The sequence below is a fragment of the Notothenia rossii genome (genome assembly GCF_949606895.1).
Source record: "Notothenia rossii genome assembly, chromosome: 4".
NCBI lineage: Eukaryota > Metazoa > Chordata > Actinopteri > Perciformes > Nototheniidae > Notothenia > Notothenia rossii.
Window position 1 is genome coordinate 63,959,267 of NC_136902.1, and position 15,538 is coordinate 63,974,804.

General features: G+C 38.6%; 1 protein-coding gene and 1 long non-coding RNA gene across 7 annotated transcripts in view; both read left to right on the forward strand.

Annotated features, from left to right (window-relative positions):
* Positions 1-15,538, forward strand: part of bcas3 (BCAS3 microtubule associated cell migration factor) — a 363,412-nt gene that overhangs the window by 187,837 nt on the left and 160,037 nt on the right. The window contains exon 23 of one of the 6 annotated variants that reach the window (XR_013807330.1): positions 434-703. The exons of the other annotated variants lie outside the window; for them this stretch is intronic. The gene's annotated coding sequence lies outside the window, so the exon portion shown is untranslated. The remainder of the gene's footprint in view (positions 1-433; positions 704-15,538) is intronic. 6 annotated transcript variants of the gene reach the window in all.
* On the forward strand, positions 710-8,471 carry LOC307036329. Its single transcript, XR_013807337.1, has 3 exons — positions 710-7,298; positions 7,412-7,500; positions 7,990-8,471. It is a non-coding gene; the product is annotated as an uncharacterized lncRNA (long non-coding RNA).

Consider the following 15,538-nt stretch of genomic DNA (forward strand, 5'->3'; position numbering starts at 1 on the left):
AACAATAAAAGTTGGTCAGTTTTTTTGTGGTTTGCTACCAGCAAGTTCAGTTTTTGAACAAAATTGGTCAAATAAAGATGATTTAATGGTGGGAAATGTTGATCTAATTATATTTCAGGTGAAGGGGACTTTCCTCATCTTAACAATGGTTTCATTCACACCCCAGGCTAACTTTGTAATTTGGTATTTGTCGATGTGAGCAGTACATGAACAGAAAATCACTTTTTTAAACCACTAGCATCTTCATGGCTTCCTTTGCCTCATGCACAGCCAAACCGCTCTGATAAACTGCATGCCTCACTCGCTCATCTGCCCTCTCCAAATATGGATGTACATGCTGAGGAAAAACTATTTTTCTAAGAAAAGAACACAGTCATGAATTACCGGCACAGATTTGAAATCAAACTTTTTCTTTTTTATTTGTCTCCTGCAGGTTATTCCTAAAAAGGAAGCTCCTCGCTCTCCAAATTACCATTTCAATTGATTTTAATTTTTTCTTAACCAGCATGTCTATCATTTTTATTGCCCCTTCATTCATCCATCCATCCATCCATCCTTCTCTTCTCCCTCACTACCCAATCATTGTTTTGTCATTGGTGTGTGAGAGAGAAGAGGACAGGCGAGAGGAGGAGGAAGAGAAGGCGGAAGAGAGGAAGATGGCCAGCTTTCTACTTGTCTGTCTTTCTGTCTTGTGTTTGTCCAGGTATGGCCTTATGAAAAATGACTGACCTGAGTCATATCCATTTGATGTAAATAATTCTATCTTACTCAATTCCTAAAAAAATATTGTCAAGAAACTGGATGTCATAACAGTAACTGTGACAGAAGTCGCAATTGGTCAATGGTAAAACAGATCAGAACGAAACAGATTTGATGATCACGTTCTAAGACTCATCCTCTTACTGTTAGTTTACCTTCAGTAGGATTGATCAAAGTGTTTTAGCTGCTTTTCAGCTTATTTCACTCTTATAAGAATTGAACCAAAAAGTACATAAACACTTTAAGTGGGCCAGGATGTTTATTTTGTTTCTCTGTTTATGTTCTTTTGTGCATAATTATAGGTGCACAATAGACAATAGAGTGGTGCAGTTATGACGTATTTCTGTTGGACAACCGGGACGTTATCATCGCAAGGACTCCCTCGACAAATTCAGTGGTATTTTTCCATTGGATTTCGAAAATAAGATCTTTGGCAAACACAGATTAATGATAATCACATGTTTTGTAAATACATATTAAGACCATTAGGTTTTATTTTTAATGTGTAAATACAATGGCCAGAAGTAAAAAGCTAAAGGCAGACTTGTGTTTGGACTAATCTTTGTTAGTCTCATTTAGTCGCTCGTTAGCAACCGCTCTTTTTATGACACAACATTTGAAATGCTAACTCATTTCTGGGTTTTAGGACTCATTCCTGCACCACTCTATACCGGTGTTTCACTCAAGCTGGATGGTATCATCTGGACTAACATTAACAAATACAGAAACTACCACTGTTCCGCAGGCACTGCCAACTTTCTAGTGTTGATGTTTCCTTCCTCTTCTGTTTGGCATCTGTCTCATTATGTGACTGAGACAACTGAAATATATGTATTTGAAATGTATCAGAGTTATTGCGGTTGGTCTTGTTATTATAATGCTCCCATCAAAACATGTTTTAAAGAGAGGACAATCATTATTTGTGTAATTATGTTAAAACACAATGTAACACACAAAAGACTTAGATGACAAAACAGAGGTTAAATCTGCTTACACCAAGTGGGATATCATGCCTGATACATGATACATTTAGTAATGCTAGTAATGTACGGTACTTGTCTTTTTTGTTTGCATTAGAATAGCGGCATTAAAAAAAAAAAGATCTAGCCATTTTAATTGTTTTGAAATTTCAGTGTGAAGGTGAATAAAAATACTTCTTGATTACTAATGCTGCAATATTGCTCTTATTTACATTTGCTTTTTTTGCTTATAACAAAAAACACCTTTTTTAATTCATTTTATTTTGAGCTTACTCGGACAATGTTTTCTGGTAGTTGGATACATTTTTTTTGTGATTTTACAAGACAGGTTTCAAAGGATGACACAAGTGCAATCTATTCACATAACTCAACATAGCCATATTTTTTTTTTAAATGGTAGTAAGATAGCTAATAACCTGTTGGAATGAGGTTCCTCTTTGTAACAGCAAGCAGGTGCAGTTTACTGTACTGGTGGAATGTAGTGGCCGCTGAATAAGGTAATTGATAATCCATTTATGTGATTAAAATGACGCTCAACATATGTTATGTTACCAAAAAGTAACATTGAAGAACAAGAGAAAGATGTTGAAACATTTTAAATGCAAAACTTAGCGTTTCAAAATATTTATCTTAAAGAAGCACAATATGTTGTTATGAGCCAAAATGGAGGCTTCATAAGAAGCAATTACATGGTCCTCTCAACCTTCAGTTGAAAAGAGAGATTGAAGTCCTGGGCTCAGCTGTCTCTTGTATGGTTCAGTTTTTCTATGGAGCAACTTGCACTAACATGAACACAATACACACTCAGCTGCATTTGCCCTTTAGGTACAGAATATCTAAAGGATGAGCAAGAAGGTGAACATTATGAGGGAGCACTTGTGTATGTAGAGGACAAGGCTATGTGTTTGTATGGGGCTCTTACAGTGTTCCGTTGTTGTTTTCTTCAAACTGCTCATATCAATATGCATACAGTGGTACCACTATGCATAAATGCCAGAGTAAATATACAAGTTATAGTTCAGTTGTCCTGCTGTTAAGTTAGTTTAAAGTTGCTAGGACTGTAAACGATGACCAGCACACCAAAGAGGAGTGCTTACTCTTTGCATAATTTTTAAACTTACATGACATGTTGTTTATGTAGTGCTAGTGTTGTAGTCAAGACCAACTTAACTGAGACCATGTCATGAAAAAAAGGTCGGAGTGTACCAAGACTTTAAGAGGTTGAAACCAAGTGAAAACCAAGACCAGGACTGGGCGGGACAAGGTCATAACCAGACTAGTATGAATACACCACTAATACACTTACAATAAAATGTGGAAGATACCATAGTCAATTTGATCTGAAAGATCCACATTATCATAAAAAGACCCACGCACAAGCAGTAAGATATCAATTCACCTTCATCCTATTTATTCAAAAAGTGATTATTTTCATTTAAAACAGTATATTTGTGAAATCAACCCAGCAGACGTTTTGGCCTAAAAATGAACTTACACTGTAACTCCAGAAATGTTTATTTTGCCCCAAGAGGCTGAATTGTCTTCGGTCTGATAGCTGCTTTGTTCTGGGATCTACTATAAAACAAAAAATCTTTAAGGACACCGTAATAAAATATAGTTAAATAGCAATAAAATAAAGCAGTAATGTACATGGAAATAGAATGCTATGAATGAATTATAGGATATAAAATATGTCTTACCTTGAGAGTTTTTAAGTATGTGCCTTGGTTCACAGGCATACAGCCACCCACGCTACACCATCTTTTTTCAATTCCAGCTCATTTCAGCATAACACCATAATTGTGTGTTTTCATCATAGGCCCCAACGGCAGTGTGTTTGTGTGACAGCGTCCACACGATGACTGCCAAGAATGGTGTTTGTGTGCATGTGTGTTTTGTATTATTTATACATATGGACGAAGGAGGGTTTGAAGGCTGCCTTTGTTTAAACTAAATAAATAACTGGTTGTTGGATGTTTACACACGTACACACCAGGGGCGGGTCTAGACAAATATTCATGGGGTGGCAAGAGGGTGGCATGAGAATTTGAGGGGTGGCATCCCCCGGTAGAACTATATTCTGATTTAATCGCAGTCATATCAATCAATGTTAACTTGGAAAGCCACAATATTGATATTTTAACTCAATAACATTAGGTGAGATTATTGTGGCACATCAGTAAAGCCTTAAATATAAATATATAAGGTGGCACACGTAATTTAATGAATTTTAACTTTATGAGTTGGTTTAACTCTTAGACCAGCAGGGGTACCAAATATGCAGACTGCTGCAATAAGTACATTAACTGTCTCATCGATGTGTGTCTGTATGAATATGATAATATTAACAATCATATTATTCCTATCAGCTGTCAATCACTGTTATGATTCACATCTTCAGTGTTATTATTAAATAAACTATATTTTTTGGAGGAGTTAATGATGAACGTTCCTCAAGATGCTTGCTCACCCTCCTTCAAATTTGAAAGACCAGTAATTACTATCATAATTCAAAAGAATCAAAGGAACAGTTCAGCGCCCCACAACTTCATTGCAAACAGTTACAACCTTGACTTTACATCAGAAAGAACAAACATTAAAGAAATGACTAACTGCATCAGTTAGGGTTAAAAAACGTGTATTCAGCTAAAACATATACATCGCTGCAGTTATTATCCAGTGGAAAGCCCTTACCTACTGGCCTAGTTAAATCAAAGTGGTTACTTTTTTTTGGCTGGGCAGTGAAGTTTTACACACCGTCTTATTTGACTTTCTCAGGACTTGAAACTGTTTTTTGGGGGCAGACCCCCACAAAGAAGAAACATGTATTTACACATCTAAGGTCATCTTCTTAACAGTTTATTATTCTCATCGACTCATCCGTGAGCAGAGCATCAAGTTGGCATGCCTATAACAGCTGAATGTGGCGATTACCATCTTGATCCGCAAAACGCCTCACAAACTTATTAAGATTTAAAGCTATGGTGCGTTTTGATTCAATGCTGAGTACAGCCAAACTTGACAGGCTCTTCTCTGTCATAGTAGACCACAAACAGTTGCTGCACCAGAGTATTTGTGTTGGGTAATCTATGATAGGGCTAACCCATACAGTGGTGGGGCTCAAGTCAGTATTTGCAATGTAATTACATACACGCTCCCCTTGACAGTGAAACGCCACGCGTGAGGTTTATATTATTTCCCTGTCTCAATCCAAATTGAACTGTATGAAATAAAAAGGCACATTTGTCTTGTAGTAAATAAAAAAGGCGACCTCGAGCCAATCCTGCAATTTCCCCACAGGTGAAAGAGTTGAAAACCCAACCCCTGCAGGGGGGTCTGGGGGAATTCTCCGCAAGGAGATTTTTTGAAATACTAACATCAAATACACATTCTGGTGCTCTCTTAAGAAGAAAAATAATATATTATATAAATATATATTATAATATAATATATATTACTACACGACGTATTTAAAAAAAGGAATGTCATTTTAGTTTTTTGTTACTTTGTTCTGAAAGCTGAACCTGCTGCTCCTCACAGAGAGGAGAGGGAAGAGGCTGTGTGAATTACTTTACATTGTGGATAAGGGTGGATAGCCCCTATTGTTCTGTGTGTCAAAATGAAAGACAGCCCACACACCTATCAATCATCAAACCGTGGGGTCTTATAGTTGTACCTATGTATATAAAGATGTACTACAGCAAAAGTATTCTCCGTCGGGACTTCCTGCAACAACACCACGCCGTTATCGTGATTCTGATTGGCCAGAAGACATTATCAAAGATGTTCTATTGAGAAGACGATCACTACGTGACAAAAGTTTTCAAAACCGTTTCTAGTCTTCGGTATTTCCAGACAAGTGGCTACTGGAATCAATCTTACTAACTGCTGTCTGTGCAATTTACTCCGCGCGAGTTTGCAGACTTTATTTAGCTTACTTTAACATAATTTTTCATGGTGGGGCTAAGCCATTTATTGGTATGGCTGTAGCCTACCCCAGCCATACCCTGACCGCAGCCTACCCCAGCCATACCCTGACCGCAAATACCTCATTCCTTCTGTCTACTTGTATCCGAAATGCTTCTCGTTTTGCGCTGTCCTCCCGTTCAAATGAAATCGCCGCCAATCATATTTCCAAGCTCGCGCTTGGTCTATATTAGGTCTTAAAGTGTTTGCCTAAATTAGGGCGTGGTCACCTTGAGTGACAGGTCTCTGCAGTGAGTGCTGTTTCGAGCTTTCTGTCTCTCTGCGGTTAAAACAGACCATCCCTGAATGCAGTTTCTTCGGTAAGTGAAATTCAAGCACTTTATTTCTTACTGCTCTTTTTATTCAGCTAACAAGCAAGAGGAAGCTACATATGTGCTAACGATGCTATCCATAGCATACAAGTTAAAACATAATAGAGAAGGGTAAAACATTGAGAAAGATTATACTGTAGAACAAACGGCTTCTGTGTGAGGTTGGTAAAATAAGGTCATCCTCGTACATTAGTTAGTTTGCTAGTTAGATAACTGTATGCATTGTTATTGTTGATTTCAATTTGCTATGCTCGTGACAGCTAATGCCACAGTAGTTTTGAAGAGCAGTGAGCGTACTGTATAAGAGATTAACTTCACTATAAGATCTGTGTATCTGAAAAATATGAATCTCACAGTTCCAGAAATAACGTTAACGTGGATATTGCAATATGGTTTGTTGAGCTGGAGTTGATTATTGAAGCTTACTGGTTAACGTTACCATTAGGGATGCACCGAATATTCGGCCACCGAAAATTATCGGCCGAAAATTGTTAAAAAGGCCCTTTCGGCTTTCGGCCAAAATGGTTACAGTAAGGGCTGTGATATTTAGCACTTTTTTTTAAAGGATAATCAAAAAGATTATGACATGACGTTTGCATGTAAAAAAGTCTGTGACCAACACATTGTTACTTTACATATATATATATATATTACGTTCCCTTCTGAGCTAGGGGAATCAGAGGGAAGCAACACAACCAGATTGGTATTGGTATAATTATAAGTGGTTTATTTTGTTACAGCAAAGTAAACAAAATGGCAGGCAAGCAGCCTGTAACAAACAAATTACCACAACACCGGTTTAAATAACAAACAAAAGAGGCCACAAAGGCGCAAGTTTAAATAGGCAACCAAACTAAGAGAGGACTCTAAAAAAGAGCCTGTGTACATACAAAGAAAATAGGTAATAATAACAACTAAAACCCCTTACTATCAAAGTGGTACAATCTAACTACGGGAAGCTGTAAGGGAACACAGCTGAGGTAACTATTACATAAAACTAACCCCACACGAGTTAACCCCTGTTAGAAGAATCTATCACAATCACTAAGACCACACAAGTTAAGCACAGAATGACGAACCAATAGCGAGAGGCGTCTGTTCCTCAACAGAGCCTCCAGAGTGTCAGTTGTCCCCAGCCTTTGTACTCCTCCCCAGCAGGTGTGCGCCGGCTGTGCACTGCGATTGGATGACATCAATCCAATCACCATCTTCAGAGGCGGACCAGCAGATGACAGCCAATGACGTCGGGGCAACCACACAGGTCATTTACATATCACACACGCACACAGCTGCAAACAATACCAGACAGATTAACGAGCAGACAGAAACAGCAATCGTAACAATATATATATATATATATCTGTTTGTTTAAAGTTTCCAGGTGATGCAGACAGACCAGTGGATGCTAAACACGAGAGACAGACCTATTCCTAACATCAGTGAACTTCAGCTTGGACTCAAAGGTACCCCTTTCATACTGTACAAAGAATCGAGAAACGTTCTGGTTTAAATAGATAAAGTAACAACTATAATACACTGATATAAATGCCATTAAACTTGACTAAATACTGACACATCAGGGAAGTTGACTGTTCCTTTCTTGCAAAAAGTTACATTTAGATTTGACCAAGCAACATGATTTTTTTGACAGCTTTCACGTGTCAATGTATTTAGGGCAATTATTATTTTGACTTTGTGAAAATTGCTACCATTTGTCTCTACATATTGTCTGAAAAAAGACGTGGTAAAAGTGGTTCTTGCAGTGAGACAACCAAACAGCATGATTCTACATTTTCTAGTTCTCATAACAGTTGAATATTATTTAATAATAAAATATATTTTAATGTTGATTAACTGCAGACTGTTCCTTCATAATCTGATCCTCTTTCATAAATAACACACTTACTCTGCAATAATGTCATATGTTTTATGTTTCTTGTCATTTCTGTTAGAAAAGGACATACCTGAAGGACACAAATGCCTCACCGTCTTCTCCGAGGGGCAAGAAGAAAATGAAAAGCTGATATGAGATTAAAGACCAATACAGGACATTCACTAAGAAACTACTCTTTTATTGTGAACACAAAGATCTGCACACTGAATGTGTATTCAAACAGGACCATCATTTGTTGGTGACAGCTGTGCCCAGTATCGGCTCACAGATGTAGTTTGGTGGTTTCTTCATCAGGCCTGGTTCTCTTCCCAGAGAAAGATCGCTCCACCTCAGGCCTCTCCAGCCAAACCAACAGACAGGACATCCGTCACACTGAGGTCTCTCCCAAAGCCTTTGCAGCTCTGGACTCCACACTGTCTCAATTGATCCACACTGTGAATATGAGAGGGGAACATGTGTGTGGTAAATGCTTTAGACAATAATAAATATGAAGGCTCAGTTTTTTTAAATAAACAATTATAAACTATTACTGTATTTCAATATCTCACGTCTAAAAGTTTCATTTAAAAGAAGAAGAGGCACCTCAAATGAATATTGTTATTTCAATACATTTAGTTGATTTTGTCTTTTTAATTGTTTAAATTAGATATAACTGGTAGTTAAGAGTTTTCAAAAGCGTGTGTCACACGCCAGATGCGTGAGAGTTGGCAACCCTGGTGTTATCGTAACATGGTCCTTGTTTGTCGTGTTAACAAGTGCACACACACACACTTCTTGCTTATTTTTTGTTACTATTTTACTTTCCTGTTACATCATTTGCAAGTGTCACTCTGACATAATCTTACTGATAACGAAGAACAATTAGACTTAGCTCCAGCTGACAGCTCAAGCTATGAAACTAAAACTATATGGAATGGATTTACTTCTTTGTTTTAAGTAAGTATTCTAGATGCCTTAAAACCTGAACCGTGTGACTCCGGGTTCATATTTGTTGGCTTGCACCCCTCTCCCAATTTGAACCATCACTCTCCACTTTGTTCTCCAAAAATTATAACCTCACAGTGTGCCTCTGATTACTGTCCTGGTGTATTTTAGACTGTTCTGGGAATCCAGAAAAAAACTGATACTGGTCCCAGCAGAACTCTTGGTTACACACATTTACAGTAACCCCGTCTGTGTGTGTTTGTGTGTGGGTTGCTGTTTCGTTTGAAGTACTCATTCCCCCTAAATTACAGTGCTGCCATAATGAAGTATTACCATGCGATTCCAAGGCAGACCAATACAAAGAGTGCGCAGTTGTGTGTGTATGTGTGTATGTGTGTGTGTGGGTGTGTGTGGGTGAGTGTACTGGACAATTGATGAGGCGAAAGTTCAAATGGGACGCCGGGGCACAAAGTATCTGCCCATCCAAAGTATGTGTTTATATGAGTGCATTTGTTTTAGAATGCAAGTACAGAAATAGCTGTGTGTGTGATGCAGTCCCACTGTGCTGAGGCGAGTGTTTGTGCGTGTAACAATGCGTATGACTCTATCTTTAACAATGGCATTTGCATGAGTGTCCTCCCAGTTGTGTTTCTAAATGTGTGGATATACCAGCCAGCTGTGACAAAGCACAGTGTGAGCCCTCTCTCTCACACATACACACACACTTGGAGGTTCAGGCATTTTTGGCTGCAGGCTGTGCTGGCCTCACCTACGGCCTCTCCGGACTGCTGAATGTTGCATGAGGCCCAGCCGCCTCATACATAGTGCATCAGCACAAACATGCCACCAGATGATATACATACTGCATTGGCACCTGCACCTGCCTTCCCTAACAAGCATTTGATCCATTTTTAATCAACACACATACATTGGGAACACCGTTTGAGGACAGGAAAGTGAAAGGCGCTTGGTAAACACAGGTGTGCGTGGTTGTTTGTTTTTGCAACTGTTGCGTTTGTTGTCCTTTTTGATCTCCCTTTTGGCGCTCTACACTTTGGAGTTTGATGGATTTCTTTGTTATGTTACTACTAAGGATAACTTATTTTTCGGGACTGAGCTTGTGTTTGCTAAGTAATATTTGTTTTTATATTTACAATAGATCAAATGATTCAAAGATTTGAAGTCTGTATTGTCATATGCACAACAGCTAGTTGTTGGCAATGAAGTCCCAGGCTCCTCAACCAGTGCAACATACAATATGCATAAGACATAAAAAGGAAAAATACATAAATGAGTAATATCAGAGTTGGCTATGGTGACCAACTTAGAGATAGCTGCTTTACACAGCTTGTTTGCTTCCTTTTGTTACAATTTTAGTTTTTTTAGTATCCAACTCTATACTAACCGTTCAGCACCAAACCACAGACAGAAAGTTGAATCAAACATCATAGACGCTTTGCTGCCTGCAGAACAGGAGTTAAGTGTTTACCTCGACTAAGTTGTGCAGTGACAACTAAATTAGCCTTCGCTTGCAGAAGGGTTCCCACTGCATGCCCTTCTCAACCAGAACCATGTTGAGCTTGTCTAAGGTACCACGGCTTCCTCCCCAGTGGCTATCTTGTTTGGATTTGTCTGTAGGCTTCACCACAGGTTTGTTTACATTGTGTCTCGTTCCCTACGGTGGAACACCGGCGCTCAGCCTGCCAGCTGCTGTCAATCAAACACAGTCACGCCCCTCCAGGCAGCTGAAACAAAAAGTAGCATTTCTGATATTCCTCTAAAATACCTTTTTTCTTCATTTAATAAGAACCAAAAACAATAAATATATACAGAATATTTAAAAGGTTTGTGTGGTCAATATTATTGACCACAAAAGCCTAATACATTTGATTTTAGGACTTTAAGATATAACTTAAATGTTACTCTGTATACATTGTGTTCTGCCAGGAGGTTATAGTTATTGACAGATTTTCTGATTGCTCCCAGCCTCCAGCTCCATCCCATAGTGCACAGGTTGCTGATGTCAACCAGCCGTACTGACACTATTGCTGCTATCAGCTAACATCTCTTGCTCTCAGACAGTGACCTATCTAGCTTCCGCTTCATAGCTAGCCTGCTAACGGCAGTGGGGCCTTGCAAGTCTCCCCTGAACACAGAATCTCCTAAATGAAAACCATTCCCCTCCGCCTGTTTCCTGAGCTTTGCTCGGGGACAGGAGCCGTGGGGTCAGCAGCTGGTGGAGGATATGGCAATTGTTTATGAAAAAAAAAATGCTTTCTCAAGCCCACCAAAAACACAAACTTGGGGGGAAAAAAGCCTCTGCCCCTGAACAGCCAACAGCTGGGACGGGTTGGGAGTAGCCTGGAGGCTGGCAAGTCACCCCCTCCCCAGTCCAGATGGGGGAGGTTAGGCTGAGGCTAGTTGCGGCCCACGCCACCCCTTCCCTCTCTCCCCTCCACTTCCCAAACTTCCCATTCCCATTAAGGGGAGGCTGAAGATTGCGGAGGAAGGGAGAGAGGAAGAAAAGCAAAAGAGCATGACTGCTCTGTTTTTCACCCCCAACCCTCCCTCCGTCTTTAGCCTAATCAAATAAAGCAGGAAGCTTCCGAGACGGAAGAGGAGTGTTTATTGATATTTGTGTGAGCTCCTTCACCCCCTGTCCTGTCCCTGCTGTTTATTTTCTGTCCACCACTTCTGAAATGTATGATATTGTAAAGGTTTTCGCCTCATAAATCTTGCCTAACTTAATGTTTGAAAACTACTGACGCAAAAAGGTTATGTTTCTTCCATCTTCTACAAGTATATCTTAAATCGAGCCACTGGGAAATAACACCCCAACTGAGCATCCGTTTCCAAAAAGTTATGGCCGGTCAATTTAATGTACTGAGAGGGTGTCATATGAAATGAAATGGCCCTAAATATGAATTGATGACCCTCTCCATCTAAACCATTTGTTGGACACACTGGAGCCAAGAAAGCCTGTTGTGAGTATTGGGTTACCTTTCTATTGCGTCTTTAAGACCCAATCCAAAAGTTGCATTTAAATGGAAAACAGTTTTGAAAACCATGGAGATACCTTAATGCAGACCTGCTATGGAAGAGTGCGATGAAAGAAACGTGAAAATTGAAAAGGTGAGACAAATCCAGGGTTTAAAATCTGGTTAAAACTTGTTTTAAAAGTTTTGTCAGGCTAAGGCAGTATACTGAGCTGAATGGCAGTAAGTGTCCACAATTGGACTTGAACATTTCTCAAGGATGTGACCCTGTGTCTTTGACCAATATTGAAATAATAAACATTGTGGTAAGGGTATCAAGCCAAGCCCCTGTCACTTCCTATGTAAGAACATAAGCACAGAATCTAGAAAGTCTTAAACCTTTATAAGATCATAAAAAACACAAGAATAACCACTATATATTTGTACTGTTGTATAAATCAGTCGTCTAGTCATATTTAAAGGAAACCATATCCATTTCAAAGCATCATATTATTTTAGGAACTTTATTATCATAAAATGTAGTGTTAAAACAGATTGTAGGTTATGATGCCTAAGTGGGAAGTAGGTTCTCCAACACCAGTACCCTGTAGTGGTCTCTTCAGAGTGCAGTGAACCCTTGTAAGGCACTGCTGAGAGGATCCCATGTTTGAATGGCGTGGTGCTGAGAAGTTGCGTTGAGTAACAAAGGGAAGCTATTTTCTTGAACTGCCACTGTGAGAGCATGTCTTGTTATTTTCAATGGTCCTTTTGTTAGAGGTCATCGAGAGGCGACAGCTTGATTTCCCCTCGAGCCGTCCATGTGTGCGCGAGTGTGTGCTCACATGCCGCCGCTTTTCTGACATATCACTCGTTATACCATTGTGCGTCTGTGTGCATAGACAGAGTGCAGTAATCCAAGCCTACCTGCAACCCTAAGGCTCACTGCTGACTGCTCACTAAAGGTCACAACTGATGACCTGCGGGGTCCGGGCCACATCAGGGTCCTGGGGTGCTGTTGTCTCTGAAGCATCCCAACAAACACACACCAGACAACTTCCTATTCACACCAGTCATGTAGTACAGGCAATTAGGGAAGGAAACCATGTGTAAACACACCCTATAAGCACATACAGACACTCAAAGAGTTGAATTTGTGTATACTGTATGGATGAACACATTTAGAGTTCTTGAAATATTTTAGATAGTGGTGTCGGAAGAAACACCCAGATCTAAACTCACTTTGTATTTAAAATGGCATCTGGTGATTTATGTTTGCTATGTAAAAGCGTACATTTTCATTGTTAAAGTGACAAATAATACACTTGAACTAATGGCATGTCAGCCCATCTACATTTTAAAAAATGTAGATTACATAGGTGTTACAGTAGGAGTGAGGTATGGAAAATGCAGAAAGAGCAGATGGATTATTACAAAAAAGAAAACAAGAAAGATAGGAATAAGGAAAAATAAAAGAAGAGAGAAAGACATGAAAGAGGGCTAAATGAAAGAAAGGAAGGTAGGATGGAGGGAGGGAGGACAAAATTAAGGGAAGTAAAGAGGGATTATAAAAGTAAAAATGAAAGGAGGGACGGGTAACAAATTAAAAGAAGGAAATAGTGATCTAAGAATAGGTGGTGAATAAAGAAAAAATAAAGAATGAAAGGAATTATGGAAGATAACAACTTATTTAGAGAAAGAAAGAACGAAGCACATGATAGAATCAAGCATTACGTTAAAAGTTGGGGAATAAAATATGACGGGGAAATCATGGGAAAAAGGAAATTCAGAAATGAAAACTGAGGAAAAAGGCATGGAAGTTTAAATGTCATTATACATAAATGCATATGACACACATGCACACACACATTATAGTGAAAGCCGTTTTCTATGATTTAATTGAATGGAGGGTGCGCTGAAAGGTCAGGAGTGTGTTGCTGGAGAGGCCTCAGCCAGCAGTCATCCAGCAGGGTCATCTGTGTGTTTATACCAGTGTGTGTCCAAAATAATCATGGCAATGCCATTCGGACCTTCGTTAAAAACACAAGCGTCAAAGTTTGATTAGATACAAAATATTGTATTGATTCCGAATAGGGGAATTGCTACAGCAGCATGTATCAGGCATCAAGGCAAATAATTGAATAAAATGTTGTTTTTTTTTAAAGCAACATTAAATATATACATATTAACAGGGATAAATACCCATAACAATTGTAGTATTATTAGAACCATAATAGCAAAAACATAGTTTAAAACATAACTAGTAAATACTGTATACAAGTATATATATACAACAATATGAACTGTTTTACACTTTTATGAAAATGTTGATAGCAATGCTATTAAATCATTTGTTGAATCAATTTGTCAATATTTGATAAGATTACATATAATTTGCTGATGACCCCATTTTGATTAACACATGTTTAAATGAACAGTAAATATATACATAAGAACAGTAAAAAGAATCTGTAATATGATATAAAATGTTCTTTATTATTAAAATAATAATAGCAATGGCATTCAGCCATTTGTTGTGTAAACGTTTGAATATAGTAGATTAAATATACTTTATTGATCCTAACTTGGGAAATTGTTTTACTAACTGAAAAAGCATTACACATTAAAAATGAAATGTTCGTCCTAGAAATATGTTGAGTAAAACCATACAAAAAGTCTGCTTTAACAAACACACACACACACACACACACACACACACACACACACACACACACACACACACACACACACACACACACACACACACACACACACACACGCAGGTGTAACTCTAGCCCTCCAGGTCCCCCTCTAAGCTTTGCTACCATCCCCTCAGCTATTAACATATGTCAGAGCGACAAGGTCTCACCTTTAATGAGAAAAGCCAGGCAGCCATGCGAGTTAATTATCCTGCAGACATACACAGCCCTGCGCTGTCTCACACGCTGCCATCCAACACACTGCAAACCGCTCACTAACCCGCAGAGATGGCTGCTACTGTCTTAACCAGTGACACAGTCCTTTTTATACTGTAGTTTGACATAAAATGACATTGAATTTAGCATCAAACTGAAAAAAAATCATCAATGAGACCCAAGATACTAATTAAATATAAAGGGAGGAATAAAGTGTTCCAGGGCTGGCAATAAGAGACTGATAACACAAATCCTAAGTAACGCCCATCATCACCTCGGGTCAGAAAAGAAGCAATGATCACAAACTGCCCCTAACTCCGGAAAAGAGCTATATCATCATTATCAGTTTGAACGTTAGGGCATACAGCTTGTTACCTGTATTTAGGCTGCATTTAAAGAAAACAATGTAGAAAAGCTTGAAACTTGATATGCATGTTAAGCAAACTATTTTATGATACTTGAATTTGAAAAATTATATTTATAACCATGCAGAAAGGCCCTTTAAAATGTTTTATATAATACAATATGTGTCTAGGAAATAATTTAGGAAATATTGCTGATTATACTAATAGTTTTTATTTAAGTAGGATTTTTAAATAGTACCTTTACACTACAGAATGTGTACTTTTACTGAAGTTTAAGGGTCTGTGTACTTCTCCTACCTCTACTGCTGAGAAGATGTTCTTGCCGGTCAGAGTTGTTCACAATGACACGTTATTCTGAGTAATTGAACATTCATTTAAATACTTACCCATTCCTAATTGGTCAAGCAGGTAACTCCTGAAATCACTATAAT